This window comes from Conger conger, chromosome 16, assembly GCF_963514075.1.
Source record: "Conger conger chromosome 16, fConCon1.1, whole genome shotgun sequence".
Classification (NCBI taxonomy): Eukaryota; Metazoa; Chordata; class Actinopteri; order Anguilliformes; family Congridae; genus Conger; species Conger conger.
The window spans coordinates 31,051,821-31,062,922 of record NC_083775.1 but is presented as its reverse complement, the minus strand read 5'-3'; positions in this window follow the sequence as shown (position 1 = coordinate 31,062,922).

Here is an 11,102-nt window from a genome sequence, read left to right as displayed (position 1 = left end):
GTACAAACCACTCGCTAACAGGAAATACCAGTGTCCCCTGCCGCCCTTCTGCCCCAATTCTCAGTGATTCTTCTCTAAGCCTTCTGCCCTGTTTTTATTAGCTAGCGAGCTATAAATTTATCCAGAGACATGCACAAAAGTAGAAAACATAAATGCATCCACGGTCCACCTGATATATTTGAGTCATTGCTCCGGACCTGGAGCCTGTTCCACAAAGCAGGATTACAGAGATAACCACACAAGAACGATTACAGAGATAACCGCACAGAGCAGGATTACAGAGATAACCACACAAGAAGGATTACAGAGATAACTGCACAGAGCAGGATTACAGAGATAAATGCACAGAGCAGGATTATGGAGATAACCACACAAGAAGGATTACAGAGATAACTGCACAGAGCAGGATTACAGAGATAAATGCACAGAGCAGGATTATGGAGATAACTGCACAGAGCAAAACCCGGAACAGCTCTTTTTACTTCACGGCTGTTAGCCTGAGCTGTTATCCTTCATCTAACATTGCTCCAGGAGGGATTGTCCCCTGCTAATCAACTATGTATGTCGCATTGGAAAAAGTGTCAGCTAAATAACATATGGCAGCTTCCATCTGACATATGATGTGTGAGTGTGAGCGAGTGAGGTGGGAGAGAGAGAGAAGAGAGAGAGAGAGGAGATACACACATTTGACACTCAATCGCGGGTCTGCTGTAGGGGTCCAAAAGAGCTTTCAACTGACCACCCAAGTTCCTGAACCTCTTGCAACAATTCCATTGTAAACTTCTAGCTCGAGTGGTGGCAAAGAATCCCAGCCTTCCCTTACGCTGTCTCAGTGCATACAGGGGTGTGTGCGAGAACCAGGCCTCTATAACATATTCGTGTGTGTGACCACAGAGGGAGCGGGAGGAAAAGGCTGGAATTCCCATAAACTGGATGGCAACCATTTAACATCCAGAGACCGCAGGCCACCACTAAAAGTTTCTCAGGAAAAGTTAATTGGGCTGCAGCATTCTGGCCACTGTGCTCTGTGGGCCACAGTAACAGTGACTGCTACAGTTTATAAGAGAATGGGCCTAACAGTCAACATTAAAAATACTGAAGTCATTGGTCAGTGGCACTCTGGAGCAACACCCAATCCAAACAGCCTTGAAAACAGAAAAACAACAATTTGTTCACTGTTGCCACTTTTAGATACATTGGACGCATTCCAGTAGAGAGCTTTTCTATATCCTCCCGAGATATGACAACATTGCATGAAAATATTTTTAAATATTTTATTTTATTGCATGTCCCTTGTTCATTCATATTTGATCTGCGAGGCCTAGTTTGAAAGTCATATCCTAGGTTCTGCGCTGCAAGGCTGTCTGTAGGAAATTAATGGAATGTGTGTTTACGTGATTTGTAGGACAAGTCAGAACCACTCGTAAATGGTGTTCCTACCTCAGAAAAAATTCTAAATATGGGGGAATTGGTGAATGCGGCAAATTCTCTTAAATCACTTGTTTTCAGACATTTAAGTGATTTAGGAACAAATCTGTTCATACGAGGTTCTTGCATGAGGCCCATTGTCTTGCTATTGGTTGGTTCCATTGAATCGTTTATCGCAGTAATTATTGTTTATATTGTCATGTATTTTTATGCATTTCCAGTCAGGGGAGCCAATAATTCCGGAGCACTGTACATGTAGCTGCCATATAAGAAGTCTGGAGGTTTTCACATCTAGAGATTCCTCAACATCTTGTGCGTGTGTGGGTGTGTATGTGCGACCATGTGTATGTGTATTGAGGGACTGTATAGCAGCTGCACAGACACTGCAGTCTGTAGAGATCCTACGTAAGTGTCTTTGACAGCCCATCGCTCTCCAAAGAGCACTGGGTGTTCATCCAGAGTTTAAGACAAAGCGCTGTCAACAGTCCACTTCCCTTTAGGTGCAATATGTTGAACATCCCCAGAATGCAGACATATCCGCAACACTGCACAGCCGTAAGAGCTCAGAGCCTGTAGGTCTCACGCTCACCATCAGACAGGGTCGAGGCAGGAAGCCTCCATCCTAAATCACGGGTTACATAACTGGACCAGAGCTTCGGCGGAGAGGTTCATCTTGTGACTGTGCATCTGACACGCTCCGGGCACACACTTTTATTAGTCCAGTCTGTCTCTCAGCTTCTCTTTTCACCGTCAGATCCAACGGTGCAAGAAAATTGCTTCTGACGGCGTCCGTGGCGGTTCGGGGCATCAAATGTGTTTCCGATTTTCCAGCGGTTATCGGATTTGCGCCCTTGGCCTGCCCCCCTGTAGTCGCCGCCCCTCGTCGAGTTCGGTAACGGGCGACCCTGCCCGGGGGGCTGAAGGAGGCCTGTGAAACTCCAGGAATAGGATAAAACCCTCCTGTGTGAAATTCAGTCAAGCAAAACAGAATGTTCTTCCTGCTCCCCCTCTATTTTCTTAGAAGTGAATACTTGCGTAATATGAAAATGCCATTGTATTTATGCTACACATTATATAAGTGGCGCCACACTGATGGAAGAAAGTTGTAAGGGTACGGAGTGCTTACATAAACCCGACGCTCCGGTGTGTTTGTAAGACAGGGAGCGCATGCTAATGTTAGCCTACTGTGTGCAATTAAAAGTATGCTTATTTTACTGAATTGAAAAAGGGATACAATGCTAATATAAGTATGCATGGGGAAGCCCACTGTTTGCTAGCCTACTAGCCTACTGCCTGCAAGGGTGCACATGCTTATGAAAATACCCACACTGAGCACTTTATTTTTGCAGGCAAAAACAGCTTGTTAATGAGGGAGGTGAAGAGCATCTCTGAACGCACATGTCAAACCTCTTAAGTGGATAGGCTACTGCAGCAGCAGCAGAAGACCATCCATCCATCCATCCATCCATTATCTGAACCCGCTTATCCTGATCAGGGTCACAGGGGGGCTGGAGCCTATCCCAGCATACATTGGGCGAAAGGCAGGAATACACCCTGGACAGGTCGCCAGTCCATCGCAGGGCACACACACCATTCACTCACACACTCACACACTCATACCTACGGGCAATTTAGACTCTCCAATCAGCCTAACATGCATGTCTTTGGACTGTGGGAGGAAACCGGAGTACCCGGAGGAAACCCACGCAGACACGGGGAGAACATGCAAACTCTGCACAGAGAGGCCCCAGCCAACGGGGATTCAAACCCAGGACCTCCTTGCTGTGAGGCGGCAGTGCTACCCACTGCACCATCCGTGCCGCCAAGCAGAAGACCAATAAGTCAAAATATGTCTAATAAATACCTAATAAAGTGCTCACTGAGTGTATATGCATGGGAATCCATGTGAATGTTAATCCACAGTATCCAAGGAAACACTACTGGAAATGGAATTTCACAGGAAAATGATTTACCCAAAGGGTTAATTAAGCATTGTGAAATCTTTAGGATAGACCATCGCCTGCCTGTCTTTATTTTGTAAAATTTCCTGTGGTGCATACCATCTCGCAGAGACAATGTAAAGGGTTGTTCATTTCTTGCATCGGAAGGTTAGAACTTCAAAGGTCAGGACCCCTTTGAATGACCTCCTGAAATAGGACAAAGGTGAAAATCGTTTCATGTTTTTTTTTAGTTTTTTTTTTACTGACAGTCTGTTGATTAACACCAGGGACGTGAAAAAAAATTATATGATGTATTTTTCTCTTTTTAATATTCTCGATCATGAGTAAACAACATTTCAATTTCTTAAATTTTTACCAAAAGAAAGCCTTCAAAAAATAAAGTAATAAATGCAGTTTTTCACGGTAGTCTGATACTAAAAATGTATTCATAATTAAAAATGATAATTTGCTCTCTAATCTATAATCTATAATCTTAAAAGATTAAGAATTAAACATAAATCCACATTTTTCTTGTCATAACTAAATGTATGTGTTAATGCCGTGTGTAGGTGGACCTGGGCAGAGCTTGCAACACTTCAGGATTTGCACTGTCATTCAACCCACCAACGGAGACATTCGGCCTGTCGTGGCTCATTATTCACTATACACAACAACAAATCAAAGCTGAAATATTGCTTCCCAGTACCATTAACACATGCTTTAGAAAAAAATATATTTTTAAGTTTTCAGCAAAATCTCTTTAAACCCACTCTCATGGGGCACACATTTCTTTTCTGTGAGCTGAGCTACTTACACTTTGTCTGGAAGCAACAATCAACAACAAACGGTTTCTAAACAGGAAGAGCTGTGGGGTCAGGTCAATGTTGTCTGGGTCTCTTAAGGCCACTTCCCCTGCCCCCCCCCCCCCCACACACTTCCCCTCTGGTCCCCGTGCCAGCCACAACAAGGACACAAAGCTGGCGTGGATGAAGAAACATAGCACAAAACTGCCTCAGACAAAGCAGTGGCTAACGGAGTCCATGTCATTTTCTGTTTAAACCCAGAGAGGGAGAAGAGCCCAGGCCTTCTGGGCCTTAATGTGATGCACAGCGCTATGCAAGAAGTCCCAAATGAACACGCAACGTACTGTAAACCCACCAAACAATTACAATGTGTATTTCCTGCCAAATGAGCATGCATTGTGAATATACTTTTGGTTTCGTATTAACTTAGATGTTAGGAAGGTGGAATTATTATTATCGTTGTCATTATCGTTACCACAAAAAAAAAGCTTTTTACATTCTGTATTTAGATAACCTGGCCAAGGCACATGACTGCCTTGCAATATGAGCTCTATACATTGGCATTAAGTGCTCATGAATGAAAACAAAGACCATAATGAGATAAAATTGAAATACGGAGGTTAAAGAGCTTTCGGTGCACAAGGGAACTGATTTGGTGGTCTGGACCCCCAGCGCCTCCCAGTGCCCCCCAGTGCCCCCCAGCGCCCCCCCAGCGCCCCCCCAGCGCCCCCCAGTGCCCCCCAGAGCTCTCATTTTCCTCAGTCAAAACATGCACCTTGGCTGAGTCCACCATTGCTGCAGGGTAGTAGTGCGGTCAAACTTATCGGGCTATTGTAACACTGAGACAAAGAGCCTTCTGCTGAATTACAGCGTTTTCCCTTCCAGCTGCGGAAGTCAGGTTCTCAAAATTCAGCTCAAAATTTTCAGTGTGTTCGGGCTGCCAGTGTGTCGGAGTACAGCAGGGGTTTGCAGCGCTCTTAGAGGGTCGGCTGTCTTTCCACTTTTATTCCACATTTTAAGAATAATTACTTGTCATCATTTTCTCCCTAGGCCACCATTTAAAATGCAATTCGATCGTAAGAAAATTTAATAAATGAGGCCACTGGTTTTGGGGCCTCGCAGGGCTGTCCACTGATGTTGCAGCAATGACCTTTCTGTGACTCTAGTTCTCCGAAAGTTCCTGTGCTACAGGGAATGCAAAACTAAGCAAACAGAAAACAATTTACTATTTTGACTAGACATTAACGTCAACATAAGGGCAAAAGGGTATCATCAGTGACAGTGTGAGAGACAGAGATTAAAAAAGTGACAATTTGAGAACGGTTAGTCACAGCAAGCTCAGCATTTGGATGGGATGACATTGTCTTTACAAAGTGAACATGGATGAATGATTTATGTGGTAAGACAGAGACATGGCAATCCAAACATTCCTGCAATGCTTATTGTACGCAGGTCATTGACACACTGGAACAGAATGAGAAGAATGTGACTGATTCACTGTGTTTCTGTTGCTGTTCGTGAAAAATGATACCCAAGCCAGATGTGCCATCAAATATGGGCCCATGACTGAGGCTTTTGAAGTGTTATACAATTGATTATATGCGTATCACATAATAGCGGCCATTGATGTGTTCATGCATTCTGTGTTTAATCCTGTCCTGGAATTTCATCATATTCTTAGTCGTATCTAACTTTATTTAATGTCAACACATTTCAAAGGATTTTCATTCATTCATTCATTATCCTAGCCCGTTTATCCTGAACAGGGTCGCAGGGGTGCTGGAGCCTATCCCAGCATACATTGGGCGAAAGGCAGGAATACACCCTGGACAGGTCGCCAGTCCATCGCAGGGCACCCACACCATTCACTCACACACTCATACCTATGGGCAATTTAGACTCTCCAATCAGCCTGACCTGCATGTTTTTGGACTGTGGGAGGAAACCCACGCAAACACGGGGAGAACATGCAAACTCACAGCTCAGAGAGGCCCCGGCCGACAGGGATTCGAACCCAGGACCTCCTTGCTGTGAGGCGGCAGTGCTACCCACTGCACCATCCGTACCGCCTTGAAAGGATTTTATTTCCAAATAAAATTTCTCTGTCTATACCTCTCCATTTATTTATTTTTGCTGTTGACTTGAACTGAATTTCATGGGGTTCAACAACACCGTTCACGCAGGAGGGTTAAAACAGACACACAATGTTCAATCTGCTAGAGGAAGAAACCTCCCCTACAAACACACATGAAGGCCACTTTCATGTGGGCAGAACACGTCACAAGAAAATGTTGAATTGAAACTGTCTGGTCTGAACCTGTTAGCAAAATGACTACGGAGAAACAGCAGGTCTGGGTGTTGCGGTTTCAGAAGAGTCAGTTTCCGAGTCAGAAGGGATTCCAGTTAAACACAAGGACCCATTGTTCTTTTTGTGATCTATTGAGTAAAACACACGCTAATTTTGAGGACAATGTATAAGGACTGTAATTCCTATATAAAGTGAATCTGCTATGGATGGAAATACCCTCAAATTAATGCTGATAGTCTGCATGTTAACATTATACTTGTTGTTTTATTTCAAATTCAATGTGCTGGAGTGCAGAGACAAAAAAGCAAAATTTGTGTCGCTGTACAAATAAGGACTGTAGCTATTGTATCAGCTAGGTCCAGACCTCCATGACATGTGATATGAGGATCATGTTTTGATTTAGGTTTAAGGTTTATGTTTTTAGCTGGTCTGTGGCTGGTGTCAAAAAAACAGCTTTTTTAATTTTTAGCAGGGCAGGCTATAATAAATACTTCTCATAAGGCAATAATACATATTTAAATTCATTTAATTTATGAGACTGTAATATGACCATTATTTGGTTCATGAAAGGTACAATATAAATAGTTAAATCGCTGCTAATTTATGTTGGACATTGGAACAGATACACATTTCTACTCTGTGTGGAATTCACACAAATTTCCTGACTCAGGGTTTCTACACATTGCCAATTAGACCAAGCAGTTCAACATCAATGAGCTGTTTTTTCACTCTAAAATTTCAAAGGCAGAGATCGCCAGCACACGCTAGCTTACATTCCAGAGGACACTGCTCCGACTGAGAAGGGTCACACAGTCTGCATTTGAAATGTGGCAAGAAGCAAAATATCAAACCCCATCGAGCACAGAGCCGTTCATGCTTTGAAACCAAGTTGAAGACTTGCGGTCGGAGACTGAACAGCATTATGAAAGCACACGGCAGTGGGTCCCTCACATACTGGGAAATATCAGATTAACAACAGAGAGAAAACATAGTCTCTTTTTTCACTGTTTTGGCTGCTGGGGAAAGGGTTATGGCCTCGGGGGAAAGAGTACACACTTCTATGTACATAGTGTTCCCTTTCCCAGCCCATGTCAGAGCTATTTTTAGCACCCCCATCCCCCCTCACCCACGTCTGGCCTTAGGCATCATGAGAAGCACAAGACCCACGGAGGGGATTCCAAGAATTTAACAGAACCGTGTAGTGACCCAGTAGAAATTGAGGTCAAGTTTAAAGTAAACAAAACTGGCATTTTCACTGACTTATGAAACAAGCAGAAGAGAAAGGGAACTTTTTAAGATGGATGATAAATAATCAAATATCTCAGAGGAATGCGGTCCAATAACAGCACAGCATTAAAGCAATGTGTGCAGTCCCACTAGTTAATAACAACAGGCTGTTATATAACTCTTCTTGATGGCCTGCATATAAAGTGCTATTACATAAATGTAATACATATTATTTCACCTGCACACTATTGTAGCTTTATATTCTGGTATACTTATGCAGTTATACATACAGTACAAGGTGCTTTTCAATCTTATAATGGGATTTGTTCTTTCTGTTACTCTTTGGCTACTTAAGTGATTTAGCCCAAGTTTTAAGTGTGTCCTGGGGGAAAACAATTGCAGGACAACGCAATTGAAAAAATTACCCTTCCCCAAACTGTCTTCAGATGTGATTATTCCCTTAATGACTGATTTCAACAGATTGTACAATCAAGTTTTTCTGGGAGACATTTATAAAAATACGAAGTCGATCTAAAATGGGGAGTGTCACAACGGAATGTGAATGTTTAAAGGCTACAGAAAGCATATCTTTGAGGCAGTGGTGCTCACTCCTGGTCAGGCAGGGTCAGCTGAGCTTTAACACCGCAATTGATGAGTTAAAGCAGTTGATTACATAATTAACTCAGGTCACCGGGTCTTTCTTTGGTTTGAATCGGTCAATGATCTTAAAAACAAAAACCAGCAGACTCTGGCGCTCTCTAGGACCAGGACTGAGCATCAGTAATGGCATTTTTCTTATAGTAAAAAGAAAAATGCATCCATATGGCAGGGGTGTCCAATCTGAAAACAACTGGTGAGGCTGCAAGTTTTTGTTTTAGCCCATCAATAAGACACCTGGTTCTACCTATAGTCTTGATTGAAGGCCATCATTAGTCTAATCATGAATGTATTTATTTTTAAACTAAGTTAAATGTTATGTAGCTGCTCTTATTTTTAACGTTGGAATTCCCCACTGCTTCTATCAAAATCATGCCCCCTCAGGTTGTTCTGTTTTTTGTTGTTACTCAGCACGTAATTAATCAATTAAAGCAGTTAATTGAGTGGTACCACAGTGCTAGCTATTGTCTATGTCAGGGATGGGCAGCTCCAGTCGTTGAGGGCCAGTGTGTATGCAAGATTTTACTGCCAGCAATTACACTGCCTCAATCAACATATTTACTACTCCACATGGATGACTGAACTAGGTTCTCAGCAATTGTCTAAGCAGATGTTACTGCCGGAGGAAAGCCAGCACATGACATTTGTTCTTCGGGGTCCCTATGGATTGCACTCAGCTCCCAGTGCATTCTCCAAGCCCCTCGGTGTCCGGTACTATCTACATGACATTGTCTTCAGGAAAGATACGGCAGAGCATGACGAAAATCTGAAAGCCATGCTGGCTGCCACAGAGGAAGCTGGCCTTCAGCCTAATCACAAAAATGCCTCTTCAGCCAAACGAGTCCACAGCTTCAGGGCCATGCAGCTATAGCTCCGGGTCTGTTGCCTAACGAGGACTACGTCAGTACAGGGTTCCTTCTTGCCACCCTGCCATACAGGGCAGAATTGTTGCGAGCTTGGGATATTGTAGTCACATGCACACATTGACCATTTGGCCAGAAAAGACTGCAGTTCCTTCAGAGTTTCGAAGGGCCTCTTGGTGGCCTCTCTGATCAGTTTCTTCCTTGCCTGGTCTGTTAGAAGTTCAGAGAGACAAATTCAGAAAGCAGGGAAAATGATGAAGTCCTGGTTTAATAACAAAAATAAGGAAAAATTCAAGAGGAAGTAGAATTCAAAGAGACACTTGATCAGTGGTCTTTATTCCTGGTCCTGCTGCAGGATGTGCTGGCTTTCGTTGTTACTTAGCACTTAATTGATCAATGAAAGCTGTTGATGACACAGTTAACTCACCTCACCTAGTTTCTTGGGTCTGAATTGGTTGCTGCTGTTAAGGCAAAAATAAAAGCCAGAGTCTCTCCAGGAACATGAATGAAAATCACTGCACTAGATGATAAATGCAGAACCACAACAACAGAAGACAAGCACAAGATCAGGTCTTTGCTGCCCCCCAGTGGCAAATAGGGCCACTGACACAGTCAACCAGTTTGGAGTGACAACCTGATGCAAACTGGTCGACCACCTATTGTCCCTTCTTATTTCCTTGTTCTTTGCCTGACCCGGAAATCGGAACCCAGCAGTCCTTTGATATTTTTTTATCCAAACTTGTTTCGCTTGACATAACTGTATCTTTAGAGGTCATTTGAAAGCTCCTTGCTGCCCATGGAGCTTATAGTTACCTCCTTGCAACCTCTCTTTGTGTAGCTCCTTAGGTTCACCCAATGGAGGATGCAAAGGAAGGATACAACAAAAGGGTGAATCTGATGATGAATTAGATTTATTCTAAAAGAAAAATTCTACAGGTCCTGCATCTGTCAAGATAGACGTGATTATGAACACCAGTACGTACCAAGATATTTAAATAAAACAATATACCCCCCCCCCCCCAATGATTTCCATTTTAATTGAAAAATTAACCTTTTGAATGCAATTCCCGATTATCTTCATATTTTAAATATTAAAAAAATAATTAAATATTACGTTTTTATAGACAAGTTTATGCAGTTTAAAGTATATGTAATTATGAAAAACTGGTTTAAGCAGGTGGTTTTAACGTTGTGGCTAATGTCGTTGGGACAGAACCTGAAGTGATTTGAAGAATGTGTAATGGCAGGACATATATTGTCTATAATTATGTCACAGTCAAAATATATAGCACATAACAGGAGGTTTGAAGACTTCTGAAGAAGTATTAGTATGATCTGATCTGCTACTCCATTTTCTGAGCCCAGTCTCTACAATGGGGGAAGGCGGAGGCATGATACCCAGGTCATCATTGCTTGGGGTAGGGCTTGGTACCTTTTATTGTTGTGGGTTAAAGTATGTGATTACATGTGACACACTAGTGATGTGAAAATTGAAACAAACAAACCAAAAAGGTTTAGAATTATTAAAATAACAAAAATCACAGGTGATAGTCCAGAGCAGGGATACCCAAATTTGGCCCTCAGGACAGTTTTCCCTTCTGCCTGATCCATAGTTAAACAATGTCACTGTTTGGCCAGAGATAATACTTACCTGGTGGTGCATCAGGTTCAGATCCAGGTACATGATGAGAGGGTATGAAAGGAAACCAGGAATATTGGCCTCCAACTGCCAGATTTGAGTATCCCTGGTTTATAGCTTTCTCAGAGAGGGGACCACTAAACAGATTTCTAATTCATTTTTTATTTACGCTGATTAACCTTCAACAGAGGTTTCGTGTAATAATGTAATTACTGTGCTATGTGAAGAAAGGATGCA